Genomic DNA, 11,396 nt, shown 5'->3' with positions numbered 1-11,396 from the left:
AAGCAGTAGATCAATTTATTAAGTACACTGTTTTTTTGTTTAATAAAATTACATTCCTGGAAAGTTTTAATTGAAAGGGAATAGAGGCTAATTTATTCTTCCTGTGTAAAAGTAGCAATTCATTTTCGTTGAAAGTGCTAGTTCATTTCAACAAACACATGCATGAAGATGAAGGGTCATCATTAAACGCCAACAAGTGAGTAGAGCACTACACTAGCTGGAGGCAGAGTAAATTACATTACATGCATGCTACAAAGCTACGCACTACTACCTCCGTCTGGGTTTAAAAGGCCCCCATCAAAACACTAGGACCAAGGCAAAAATTACTCCACAGCAGTTATGAGAAAAAATTAACTCCATATGCACCCATCAGACTAGCCACAATGGTAAGTAACATACACTAGTAACATACACATATCCCTAGACTATATTATTACCTTCATAGTGGGTAGTAACATAAGTGTGGTAACATGCAAAGCTTCATTTATTAGGTTATAGACTCATATTGCATTGGGACATGTGATGTTACAGTAACTAGCTAAGTTACTGTAACTACCTCTCTCCTCATTAACTCACTGCCACATAAGCAAATTTGCTGAGTTAGACTCGATGTTACTGCTGAAGTTACTCCCACTGTGGCTAGTCTCAAAACACTAGGACCAAGGCAAACTCTATAGGCCAATGGAAGAGAGAGAGCGATGCAAATGAATCGTGCATGCAGCCCAACAACCCCGATTTACATGCAGCTTCGTCTCCCACGCCTGCATGCAGTCCGCCTCTCACGCTTGGCCAACCAAACTTTCTTAATGCCTATCGATTCTAACAGAAAAGCTGCGTCATAATTACAATGGGCCTTAAAATTACGGACACGGGGTATCGAGGCTGACGGGCCTTTTAAACCCGGACGGAGGTAGTACAAGTCATGTGAATGGAGTGAGTCAACCCTCTCATTGCAGGGGTATCAGAGGGCTAAATCATACACCATATAGACCATACATTTTTTATTTTTATTTTAACGGGGAAAGGCGCCAATAGGCGCCACATTCATTCAGCTCAAATGCATAGTAGAGCATGGATCACAAAGTCGTGTAGATGAACCATACATAAAAAATAAAAAATAAATACTGACCATACATAAATAAGAAAACACAAATCTAAATGTCTGACAGCCGAATCAGATGGACCATCAATGTCCGGCCTTTCTTCTCTTTCAATTCAAAGAGACACACATCCTCGATGTTCATGTCAATGTCCTTAACAAACTCCTTCACCCGCTGTAAATCCAACTCTTTTTGTCAGGACGTCCCACACCTTCAACTTTGAAGCTGGTAGACCATGGCTCCGTATTGCCCTCTACCTGAAGGAAAATTTCTGTTCTCTTGTTGGGGAGCCATGCCGAAGCAAATTCCTTGCAAAAAGTCTGTTCAGAAATGCAGGTTAATTTGCAAGCCAATAACAAAGCCGAGAATGTGATTAGATAGATGAGTACGTAAACTTACCACGACAGGACATTTCCGTCTTCCTCTATTACTGCTCTTGGTGCCTTCAATAGAGGTTTTGGTCATTTTCTTCACATATATAGGAAAACTAGATCCAATTTCTTCTACTTTCTCCTGAACTCTCTTCTTCATTGGTGTAGGTAAAGTCGCTGTCTTGTCTAAAATATATGTGTGCTGTGAAGGCCCCCTGACATGATTGGACAGGGGTGGCAAACCGTCTTCAAGATTCATAGATGGCTGGTCATTCGCCTTGTGAGCTTGGTGTCCTAGAAAACATACAATATGGTGAGCACGTAATGACAAGAAGTATGTTCGTCTCATAACAACACTGACAAATTTTAATATGCATGAGTGATGTTCCAACTATAGATTTGCAACTGCTTAAACTAAACACAATCGATGAAGGTTTGGGGCAATTGACATGTTATCGTGTATAATATATTCTGTGTGCAAGTAAATTATAGCTTTCTAAAAAAGAGTATGATATGAAGCAAATCATTTTCAAACAACAATTCTAACTAGTCAAAGGGAAGTGACTGAATGGAGGGTTGACTTGCACATGTTACAGTTTTCCTGAGTCTAGCTAGGATGATGCAAGAATTAGACTCAACAGAAGAGACGCAACCCAAGTGCCCCTGCTAGCTCTGGCAGATATCTTCCATGGAAAAATGGTGGCAGATAACCAGTAATAGTTTAGCACTTGTACGACTATATAGACACCCAACAGGAGGTGTACTTCACTACTTCAAACCACAGAAAGCACACATGCAAGGAAAAGGGCAGAACACGCCTGTCTTGAACAAAGTACCCAAATCTATAGTTCTACTTCTATACCCAGTAATACAGCACGTACGTCTTCTCCACTGGAGAGAATCGTCCTACTCCAGCAGCACGAGGTCACCTGCCTGAACTAACTGAACCCATTCGAATCTGCTGACGTGACTGATGCTAACAAAGCCTAACATACGGCAATGGATCAAATGATTCAAATCCACTCGACAGCACGCAACAGGCCTAACTGATTGAAAAAAACAACAACTAAATCTACTCATCAACAGCCCTAGATCTACACCGCATCCCCGGAATCTCAAATCTAAGACGCCTATAGAGCTAACTATGCAGGCCTCGGAAACAAGAGTGCAAACAAGTTAGACGCGAACACGAGCCGTTCCGGCCGGATCACCCTGGCTGGAGGGAAGGCGGGCACCGGAGGGAGACGGTGGTGGGAGGAGGGATCTGAGGAGGAGCAGGAGGAAGCGGGCGGAGGAGGCAGCAGCTTCATGATACAGAGTACATTTAACTACACAGGCTATACACATCCGATGGATTGGTTACAACAGAAACGTGAGAGCCGCGAGGGATCACGACGTGCATGGAGGCGTGGGCGTGCATGCGCGCGTGGGCGCCCGTGTCTCCCGAGAGACTCGCGCGAGGACGTTGGCATCCTGACGAGCGTGGCCCAGTGTCGGTGGTGACAGTCTTCCAACACCCCCCGCAGTCAAAGCGCGGTGCTCACGCCATTGAAAGTCGACGAACACACTGGTAGGCAATCCCTTGGTGAAGATGTCCCGACGTCGTTGTTGGCACATGAAGGACACGTACCTCGCCAAGAGAGACGCGCTCGCGAACGAAATGGAGCTTGATCTTGATGTGCTTGGTGCGCCGGTGCTGCACGGGGTTGTCGGACATGTACATGGCGCTGATGTTGTCACAGTAGACAACGGTGGCGCGCGACGGAGGGCAACGAGCTCGGTGAGGAGTTGCCATAGCCAACACGACTCGGCGACGGCGTTGGCGATCCCCTTGTACTCGGCCTCGGCGCTGGACCGAGACACGGTGTTCTGGCGTTTCAACGACCAACTGACGAGGTTGGTGCCGAGGAAGATCGCAAAGCCCGAGGTCAATTTGCGGGTGTCCGGGCAGCCCGCCCAATCAGCGTCGGAGTACGCCGTGAGGTTGCTGGATGTGGAGCGGTGAAAGTGCAACCTGAGGTGCACGGTACCACGCACGTAGCGGAGGATCCGCTTCACCATCTGGAAGTGGCTGTCCCGGGGGGTCATGCATCAAAAGGCAACACTGTTGGACAGCGTAAGACAAACCAGGGCGCGTGAGGGTGAGACACTAGAGTGCCCCAGCCAGACTCCGGTAGAGAGATGGATCAAGGAAAGCAGGACCATCGGTGGCAGAGAGCTTGGACGTGGTGTTGACGGGAGTGGACACGGGCTTGCAGTTAAGCATGCCTGCACGATCCAAGATCTCAAGTGCGTACTGCTCCTGTGATAAGTGAAGACCGTTGGTGCAGTGGTGGACGTTCATGGCCAAGAAGTGGTGCAGAGGACCCATGTCCGTCGTGGCAAATTCACGGTGAAGCGAGCTGATGATGGAGCGAAGGAATGTGTGGGTGCTAGCAGTTAGGATGATGTCATCAATGTGGAAAAGGAGGTATGCGGTGTCACGGCCACGGTGGATGGAGAAGAGCGATGAATCAGCCTTGAAAGCATGAAACCCAAGGGATAGCAGGTACGACGTAAACCGAGCAAACCAGGCACGGGGCGCCTACTTCAAGCCGTAGAGCGACCGGTTGAGATGACACAGTCCCTAGGTCGTGAGGAGTCAACGAAGCCAGCGGGCTGCATGCTGTAGACCGTCTCGGCGAGGTGCCCGTGAAGAAATGCGTTCTTGACGTCGAGCTGATGGATGGGCCACGAACTGTCGGTGGCGAGGCTGAGGCCGACGAGAATCGTGGCAGGCTTGACCACGGGACTAGACGTCTCATCATAGTCGACACCTGCCTACTAAGTGAAGCAGCGGAGTATCCACCGTGCCTTGTAACGAGCCAACGAGACGTCGGGGTCAAACTTGTAGCCAAAGATCCACTTGCCACTCATCACTTTTGCACCTGCAGGACGGGTAACCAACAACCAAGTGTCATTCTGCAACAACACATTATACTCCTCTAGCGTAGCAGCGGCCCAGTTCGGATCCTTAAGAGCTGCATGGTAGGAAGATGGGAGTGGGCTAATGGAGGTGGTACGGAGAGACTAAGCTGGAGGGAAGGAGTTGCGGCGAAGCTGGGGCGGCGGAGGGAGACGGTGGCGAGAGAGGGGTCTGGGGAGGAGCAGGAGGAGGTGGGCGGAGGATGCAAAAACTTCATACATACATGGGGAGAGCCGGTGCGAATCACCGGTGGGCGGGTGGGGTTGGTGCGAGCTGCGGGGCGTCGTGAGTCATGACCCTGGGTCGGGCTTGGGTTTGGGGTTAACCGCGGTTGGGTTCGGGAAGGGCCTTGGCCCGCGGCCGCCACACGGTCCGAGGGCTTCGGTGGCTGGCCTGAGGGGCCTGGCTCTGCCTACGCGGTGCCTTCTGGCTAACTGAGTCCGGCCTTCGCCAGAGGGAAAGGTCAGGTACGGTCTGGACTTAGATGGAAGATAGATACTTACTGCTATTAAAGTGTTGAGCGATTTAGGAGTAGTTTCAAAAAAGAACAAGTGTGGAGAGATTTAATTGACCCGGAACAACCACTTCATGAGTGCCTCAGGTTAGGACATGCATGGCTCTTTCCCCTTCCATCCCCACCCTCTCTCCCTCCTAGGCAAAAGAGAGCCAAAGTCCCCTCCCCTCCCACCCCCCGGATCACGGTTTCGGTTGGTTTGTATATAAATGTTGGGTTGGCATAGGGTTACGAAAGGTATCGCCCGAGTGGGGGTCGTGGCGCCACGTCGAATAAGAGTGATTTGGCTTCATCCCTACCACGATAGTGCTCCTCAGAGTAACATCGATAAGTCGGCCGGTGGCTTCGTCCACTCGTCTTCTGGTGAGCTTTGGGTATCTAGGTGCGGTTGGCTAGAACCACACCTATGTTTTTTGTCCTCAAGGTTTCTCCACGTTGCAATGATGTTTTTCCTCACCGGTGACATGGACCTTTGGAGGTGGTTAGCAGCTAACTAGCATCGATCCATGGTGATGGTGAGAGTCGGTCAAGTTTCTACTTCTTCTTCTTTCCTTTATCCTTTTTTAGATGTATTCGACCTCGGTTTCTTGGCAATTTTTTTTTAAATAAATACAACTCTTGATCGGGAGCGAGCATACGAAAAAAACGGGTTGAGTGGGTCAGTGCTGGAGAGGATTTTTTTAACTTTTTTTTCTAACTTGGTGATCTTGGAGTAAATAGTATAAAACTATTACAATTCGGGTTAGGGTTCCAAAAAACTACCGGAACTTTTTTTTTCTGATAACTACCAAGTGAGGGGTTGACTGTTTAAAAAAACAAATCATCGAGTGCTTATCAATTGATCACGATTATGATAGGTGGGGCCCACACGTAAGATAGTTGTTTGTTGGACTGTTTAGTTTGACTGTTAACTTACATGTGGGGCCCATATGTAAACTTCATCTTCCTCTTCTCTTTCTTCTTCCTCTTCTTGATCTCTCTGTCCCTTCTCTCCTCTCCTCCCGTGATATCTCTCGAGACGGGGACCCTCTCTCCTCCTGAGCAGGTGACCCTCCCATCCCATCCCTAGCCGACGAACCTCCCCTCTCCATGGCTGTGGTACGAGCTCATCGGAGCTCCTGGTGTTGGAGCACTACTAGGAAAAAGGCTACTAGCAGCGCGGGTAAAATGGCTACTAGCAACGCGGGTACCCGCGCTACTAGTATCGCGCTACAGCTAATAGTTAGTAGTAGCGCAGGTGAAACCCACGCTACTACTAACATTTTAATAGTAGCGCGGGTGCAACCCGCGCTACTAGTAATGAAATAGTAGTAGCGCCTCAAGTTTTTTCCCACACTACTATTAAAAAGTTAGTAGTAGCCTGGATGCAAATCCACGCTACTACTAACGAAGTAGTAGTAGCGCATCTGGTGTTTTCCCACGCTACTACTAACTAATTAGGAATTAAAAAAAATAAAATCCACCAATTCCATTCTATGCATACAATTCCAACTAAAACAAACACATATTTGTAATAAACCAGCAGCATTACACATCATTACTAATCCAAGATTTATAATAAACCAGCGGCATTAGAGCACATCCTGTAAGAGCATACATATTGTCATGGCTTTTCATGCCTTCAATTAAAACACCTACACTTCTTGCCAAGTCACTTACTCCCAGCTAGTGCAAACACAGTTACAAGCAAACCAAAATGCATAAAAACACCAAACAGTGGCATCCTATCTCTCCAAATGATCCGCTCCCTCTGCATCCTTGCAAGCATCTTCAGGATAAGCAAATCCGCAGGAAAAAAGTCAACTTAGCATGTACTCTCTCTGTCAACTATCCAGAGTAGATTTTATCCATTGCCCTGGCCATGTTCAAGAAACACTAAATTAAGAATATTTCTACTCTAAATACAGGAGGCATCGAACAGAAAACAAAAGATGAGCAATATCATATGAGCAGAATAAAAAGGAGTTTGGACCACAGCATGGTTAACAATAAAATATAGTGCTCTAACAATGATGTACAACGGGGCAAGCGACCAAAAAGTATCCATACATCAATGTGTGGCACTGCCATCCCAAATTCCCAATGTTGGCGGAGACCTGCTTGACAAAGAAGTTCCAACATGATAAATGCATAATCATTTTAACATGGATTAAATACAATTGGTTCCGTATAATAAGACAGAATATATATTTGGTTTCTTTATATCTAAGCATAAACCGATATGCCCAGTTATCATGGATTGATGCCTCAAAGAACTGTTGCATTGTCACATATAGAATGCAAACAATAAATATAAGCATAAACACGTAAATTTGGACTGTAGCAAATCAGTTGCACAAACTCAACAGACATGAGCCTATCAAGTGGTTAAAAAATAAGAATAACCTGCCACCACATTTGGAATCTTTCAGGAAGGTTGTTGTTGAAGCATTCCACTGTCAGATGCTACAACAGGATATTGCAGAAGCAAAATGTATGAAGATCAAACATCGAAGCAGCAATAATGCCAGATTTGGCATTTTACAGCCAGTAAAATGGACACACTAAAATTGTTAAAACTACCTAAATGGCATGGCAACAATACTTCCTTTTTATTAGTTTGAGAAGACATGGTGCTGCAAGTCTACATTAATGGCAGCCACAATAGTATGCATCTTGATACCCCCTTAACATGAAATAATTCTTGATACAGTGCATTCAGAAGAAGAGTACACACCAGTACGAATGCTCCAAACGAGCTGCTGATGATGAAAAGCAGACCACCAAAGGCTTTAAGAAACACGGTAAAGGCAATGAAAGACTTGATTTGTAAACAAACAGAACAAAATCCATCAAAACTAGGAACTAGGTGAATGGATCCTTAAACAAAAAACAATGATGTAGAACGGGGTAAGCAACCAGAAAATATCCATACATCAATGTGTGGCTCTGCCATCCCAATGCTGGCGGACACCTGCTTGACAAAGAGGTTGAACTTTGGCTTCAGACTTTGCTGTTGTCCTCCATCGGTTCCAAACTCACTGAACCTGCATGTACTAGCAAAGCACGGTTGTGCAGTCACATGGTTTTCACCCAGGACGAGGAAGGAAGTGTTCAATTTTTTCAGTTTCGTCAGTCATGGCATTTGCTTTTTGCGTTCAACCATGCCATCTCGGTGCTGCCTGTAAATGTATTGAACCATTTGCAAGTTTCGTTTTGAGCTACGTACCAATTATACATTCATACAGACTAGCACATCTCCAAAAAACAGAGAGCAAACAAGTTCTAACAGAGGATGCAGAAACAGATTTGAAGAGAGCGGGCAGCAAGTGAAGGGGAAGGGGAAGGAGTGGGTACCTACATATTCCAACAGAGGCCGGGATGGGGTCTTGGAGGCCGACGTCGCCGTCGTTGTTACCCGCCGCTGCGCTGAGCCTGCTGACGCCGGAGGTCGCCGTCGCCATAGACGGAAGGAGGGACGGACGGCAAGCAGCGGTGGTGGTGAGGTGGGAGACTCGCTGCGCCACTGCCATCAGCCGCAGCACGAGGCGGCTGGTCTTGGAGGAAGGTGGCACCATGTAGTTGCCCGTCGAGGCCGCCGCGGAGAGCACCGCCCTACCCCTCCTCCGCCGCTCCGGCGCCACGGCCACGCGCACGCGGCTACGGCGGGAGCAGCGGGGAGGCGAGGGTCCGCGCGAGGGAGGCGGCGGCGGTGGCTTCCATGGGGGATTAGAGCGGAGGAAGGTGGGAGCTTGGGGGAGATCGTGGGTGGGTGGTGGCGGCGGCGAGGAGATCGTGGGGAGAGGAGCAGGTGAGTTTGTGAGAGAGTTTTTTTTAGGGATGGGAGAGAGAGTGCCGGGGTTGGAGTGGATCGGGCCGGGCTGGATGGCGCAGACACGCTTAGTAATAGCGCGGGGGTCTTACCTGCACTATAGCTACTTACTTAGTAGTAGCGTAGATTTTATATCCCTCGCTACTACTATGGTCTGTCCCAAGGGAATGGTGGAGACCACTTAGTAGCAGCGCGGGTTTATACCCCTCGCTACTACTATCAACTTAGTAGTACCGCGAGTTTTATACCCCTCGCTACTACTAATTAGCAGTAGCGCCTTTTTTTAGACCGCGCTACTGGTAAACTTCTGTGTATAAGGTTTTCCCTAGTAACAGAGGTAGCGACAAGGAGGTCGGACGAAGCGCGGTGCGTTGCTCAAGGGCCTTCCGACGGCCGTACCAGAGGTCGGCCTCGTCCGCGGCAGCGGGAGGTGCTACGTCTTGAGCTTGCGTTGGTTTTTCTTGAAGAGGAAAGGGTGATGCAGCACAGTAGCGTAAGTATTTCCCTCAGTTTTTGAGAACCAAGGTATCAATCCAGCAGGAAGCTCCTAGAAAGTCCCACGCACCTACACAAACAAACAAAGAACTCGCAACCAACGCAATAAAGGGGTTGTCAATCCCTTCACGACCACTTGCGAAAGTGAGATCTGATAGAGATAATATGATAAGATAAATATATTTTTGGTATTTTATAATATAGATGCAAAAAGTAAAGATGCAAATAAAAGTAGATTGAAAGCAAATATAATAAAAGATAGACCCGGGGGCCATAGGTTTCACTAGAGGCTTCTCTCAAGATAGCATAAGTATTACGCTGGGTGAACAAATTACTATCGAGCAATTGATAGAAAAGCGAATAATTATGAGATTATCTAGGCATGATCATGTATATAGGCATCACGTCCGCAACAAATAGACAGACTCCTGCCTGCATCTACTACTATTACTCCACACATCGATCGACTCCTGCCTGCATCTAGAGTATTAACTTCATAAAGAACAGAGTAACACATTAAGTAAGAGGACATGATGTAGAGGGATAAACTCATGCAATATGATATAAACCCCATCTTTTTATCCTCGATGGCAACAATACAATATGTGCCTTGCAACCCTTTTTGTCACTGGGTAAGGACACCGCAAGATTGAACCCAAAGCTAAGCACTTCTCCCATGGCAAGAAAGATCAATCTAGTAGGCCAAACCAAATTGATAATTCGAAAAGACTTACAAAGATAACCAATCATACATAAAAGAATTCAGAAGAGATTCAAATATTTCTCATAGATAAACTTGATCATAAACCCACAATTCATCGGATCTCGACAAACACACCGCAAAAAGAGTTTACATCGAATAGATCTCCACAAGAGAGGGGGAGAACATTGTATTGAGATCCAAAAAGAGAGAAGAAGCCATCTAGCTAATAACTATGGACCCGAAGGTCTGTGGTAAACTACTCACAACTCATCAGAGGGGCTATGGTGTTGATGTAGAAGCCCTCCATGGTCGATTCCCCCTCCGACGGAGCGCCGACGAAGGCTCCAAGATGGGATCTCGCGGATACAGAAGGTTACGGCAGTGGAAATTGTGTTTCGGTGGCTCCCTGGATGTTTTCGGGGTACGTAGGTATATATAGGAGGAAGAAGTAGGTCGGTGGCCGCTCGTGGGGCCCAGGAGATAGGGGGCGCGCCCTATAGGGGGGCGCCCTCCACCCTCCTGGCCGCCTCGATCGCTTCTTGACGTGCACTCCAAGTCCTCTGGATCCAGTTCGTTCCAAAAATCACGCTCCCGATGGTTTCATTCCGTTTGGACTCCGTTTGATATTCCTTTTCTTCGAAATACTGAAATAGGCAAAAAAAACAGCAATACGGGCTGGGCCTCCGGTTAGTAGGTTAGTCCCAAAAATGATATAATTATGTAAAATAAAGCCCATAAACATCCAAAAGGGGTAATATAATAGCATGAAACAATCAAAAATTATAGATACGTTGGAGATGTATCAAGCATCCCCAAGCTTAATTCCTGCTCGTCCTCGAGTAGGTAAATGATAAAAACAGAATTTTTGATGTGGAATGCTACCTAGCATAATTCTCAATGTAATTTTCTTTATTGGGGCATGAATGTTCAGATCCAAATGATACAAAATAAAAGTTCATATTGACATAAAAATAGTGATACTTCAAGCATACTAATCAAAGTAATCATGTTTTCTCAAAATAACATGGCCAAAGAAAGTTATCCCTACAAAATCATATAGTCTGGCTAGGCTATATCTTCATCACATAAAGTATTTAATCATGCACAACCCCGATGACAAGCCAAGCAATTGTTTCATACTTTAATAATCTCAAACTCTTTCAACTTTCACGCAATACATGAGCGTGAGCCATGGACATAGCACTATATGTGGAGTAGAATGGTGGTTGTGGAGAAGACAAAAATGAAGAAGATAGTCTCACATCAACTAGGCGTATCAACGGGCTATGGAGATGGCCATTAATACATATCAATGAGTGAGTAGGGATTGCCATGCAACGGATGCACTAGAGCTATAAATATATGAAAGCTCAACAAAATAAACTAAGTGGGTGTGCATCCAACTCGTTTGCTCACGAAGACCTAGGGCAATTTGAG

The 11,396-nt window shown here is 46.6% G+C and overlaps 2 long non-coding RNA genes across 2 annotated transcripts; both read right to left on the bottom strand.

Moving 5' to 3' along the window:
• Nucleotides 1-1,130: 1,130 nt before the first annotated feature.
• On the bottom strand, nt 1,131-2,821 carry LOC123135107 (uncharacterized). The gene is made up of 3 exons (XR_006465822.1): nt 2,660-2,821; nt 1,500-1,765; nt 1,131-1,420 (listed from the first exon to the last, which is right to left on the bottom strand). It is a non-coding gene; the product is annotated as an uncharacterized lncRNA (long non-coding RNA).
• Nucleotides 2,822-6,477: 3,656 nt separating this feature from the next.
• LOC123135106 (uncharacterized) lies at nt 6,478-8,790 on the bottom strand. Its single transcript, XR_006465821.1, has 2 exons — nt 7,000-8,790; nt 6,478-6,805 (listed from the first exon to the last, which is right to left on the bottom strand). It is a non-coding gene; the product is annotated as an uncharacterized lncRNA (long non-coding RNA).
• Nucleotides 8,791-11,396: the final 2,606 nt, after the last annotated feature.

This window comes from Triticum aestivum, chromosome 6B (assembly GCF_018294505.1).
Source record: "Triticum aestivum cultivar Chinese Spring chromosome 6B, IWGSC CS RefSeq v2.1, whole genome shotgun sequence".
NCBI classification, from domain to species: domain Eukaryota; kingdom Viridiplantae; phylum Streptophyta; class Magnoliopsida; order Poales; family Poaceae; genus Triticum; species Triticum aestivum.
This window is presented reverse-complemented; position numbering and strand designations above follow the sequence as displayed.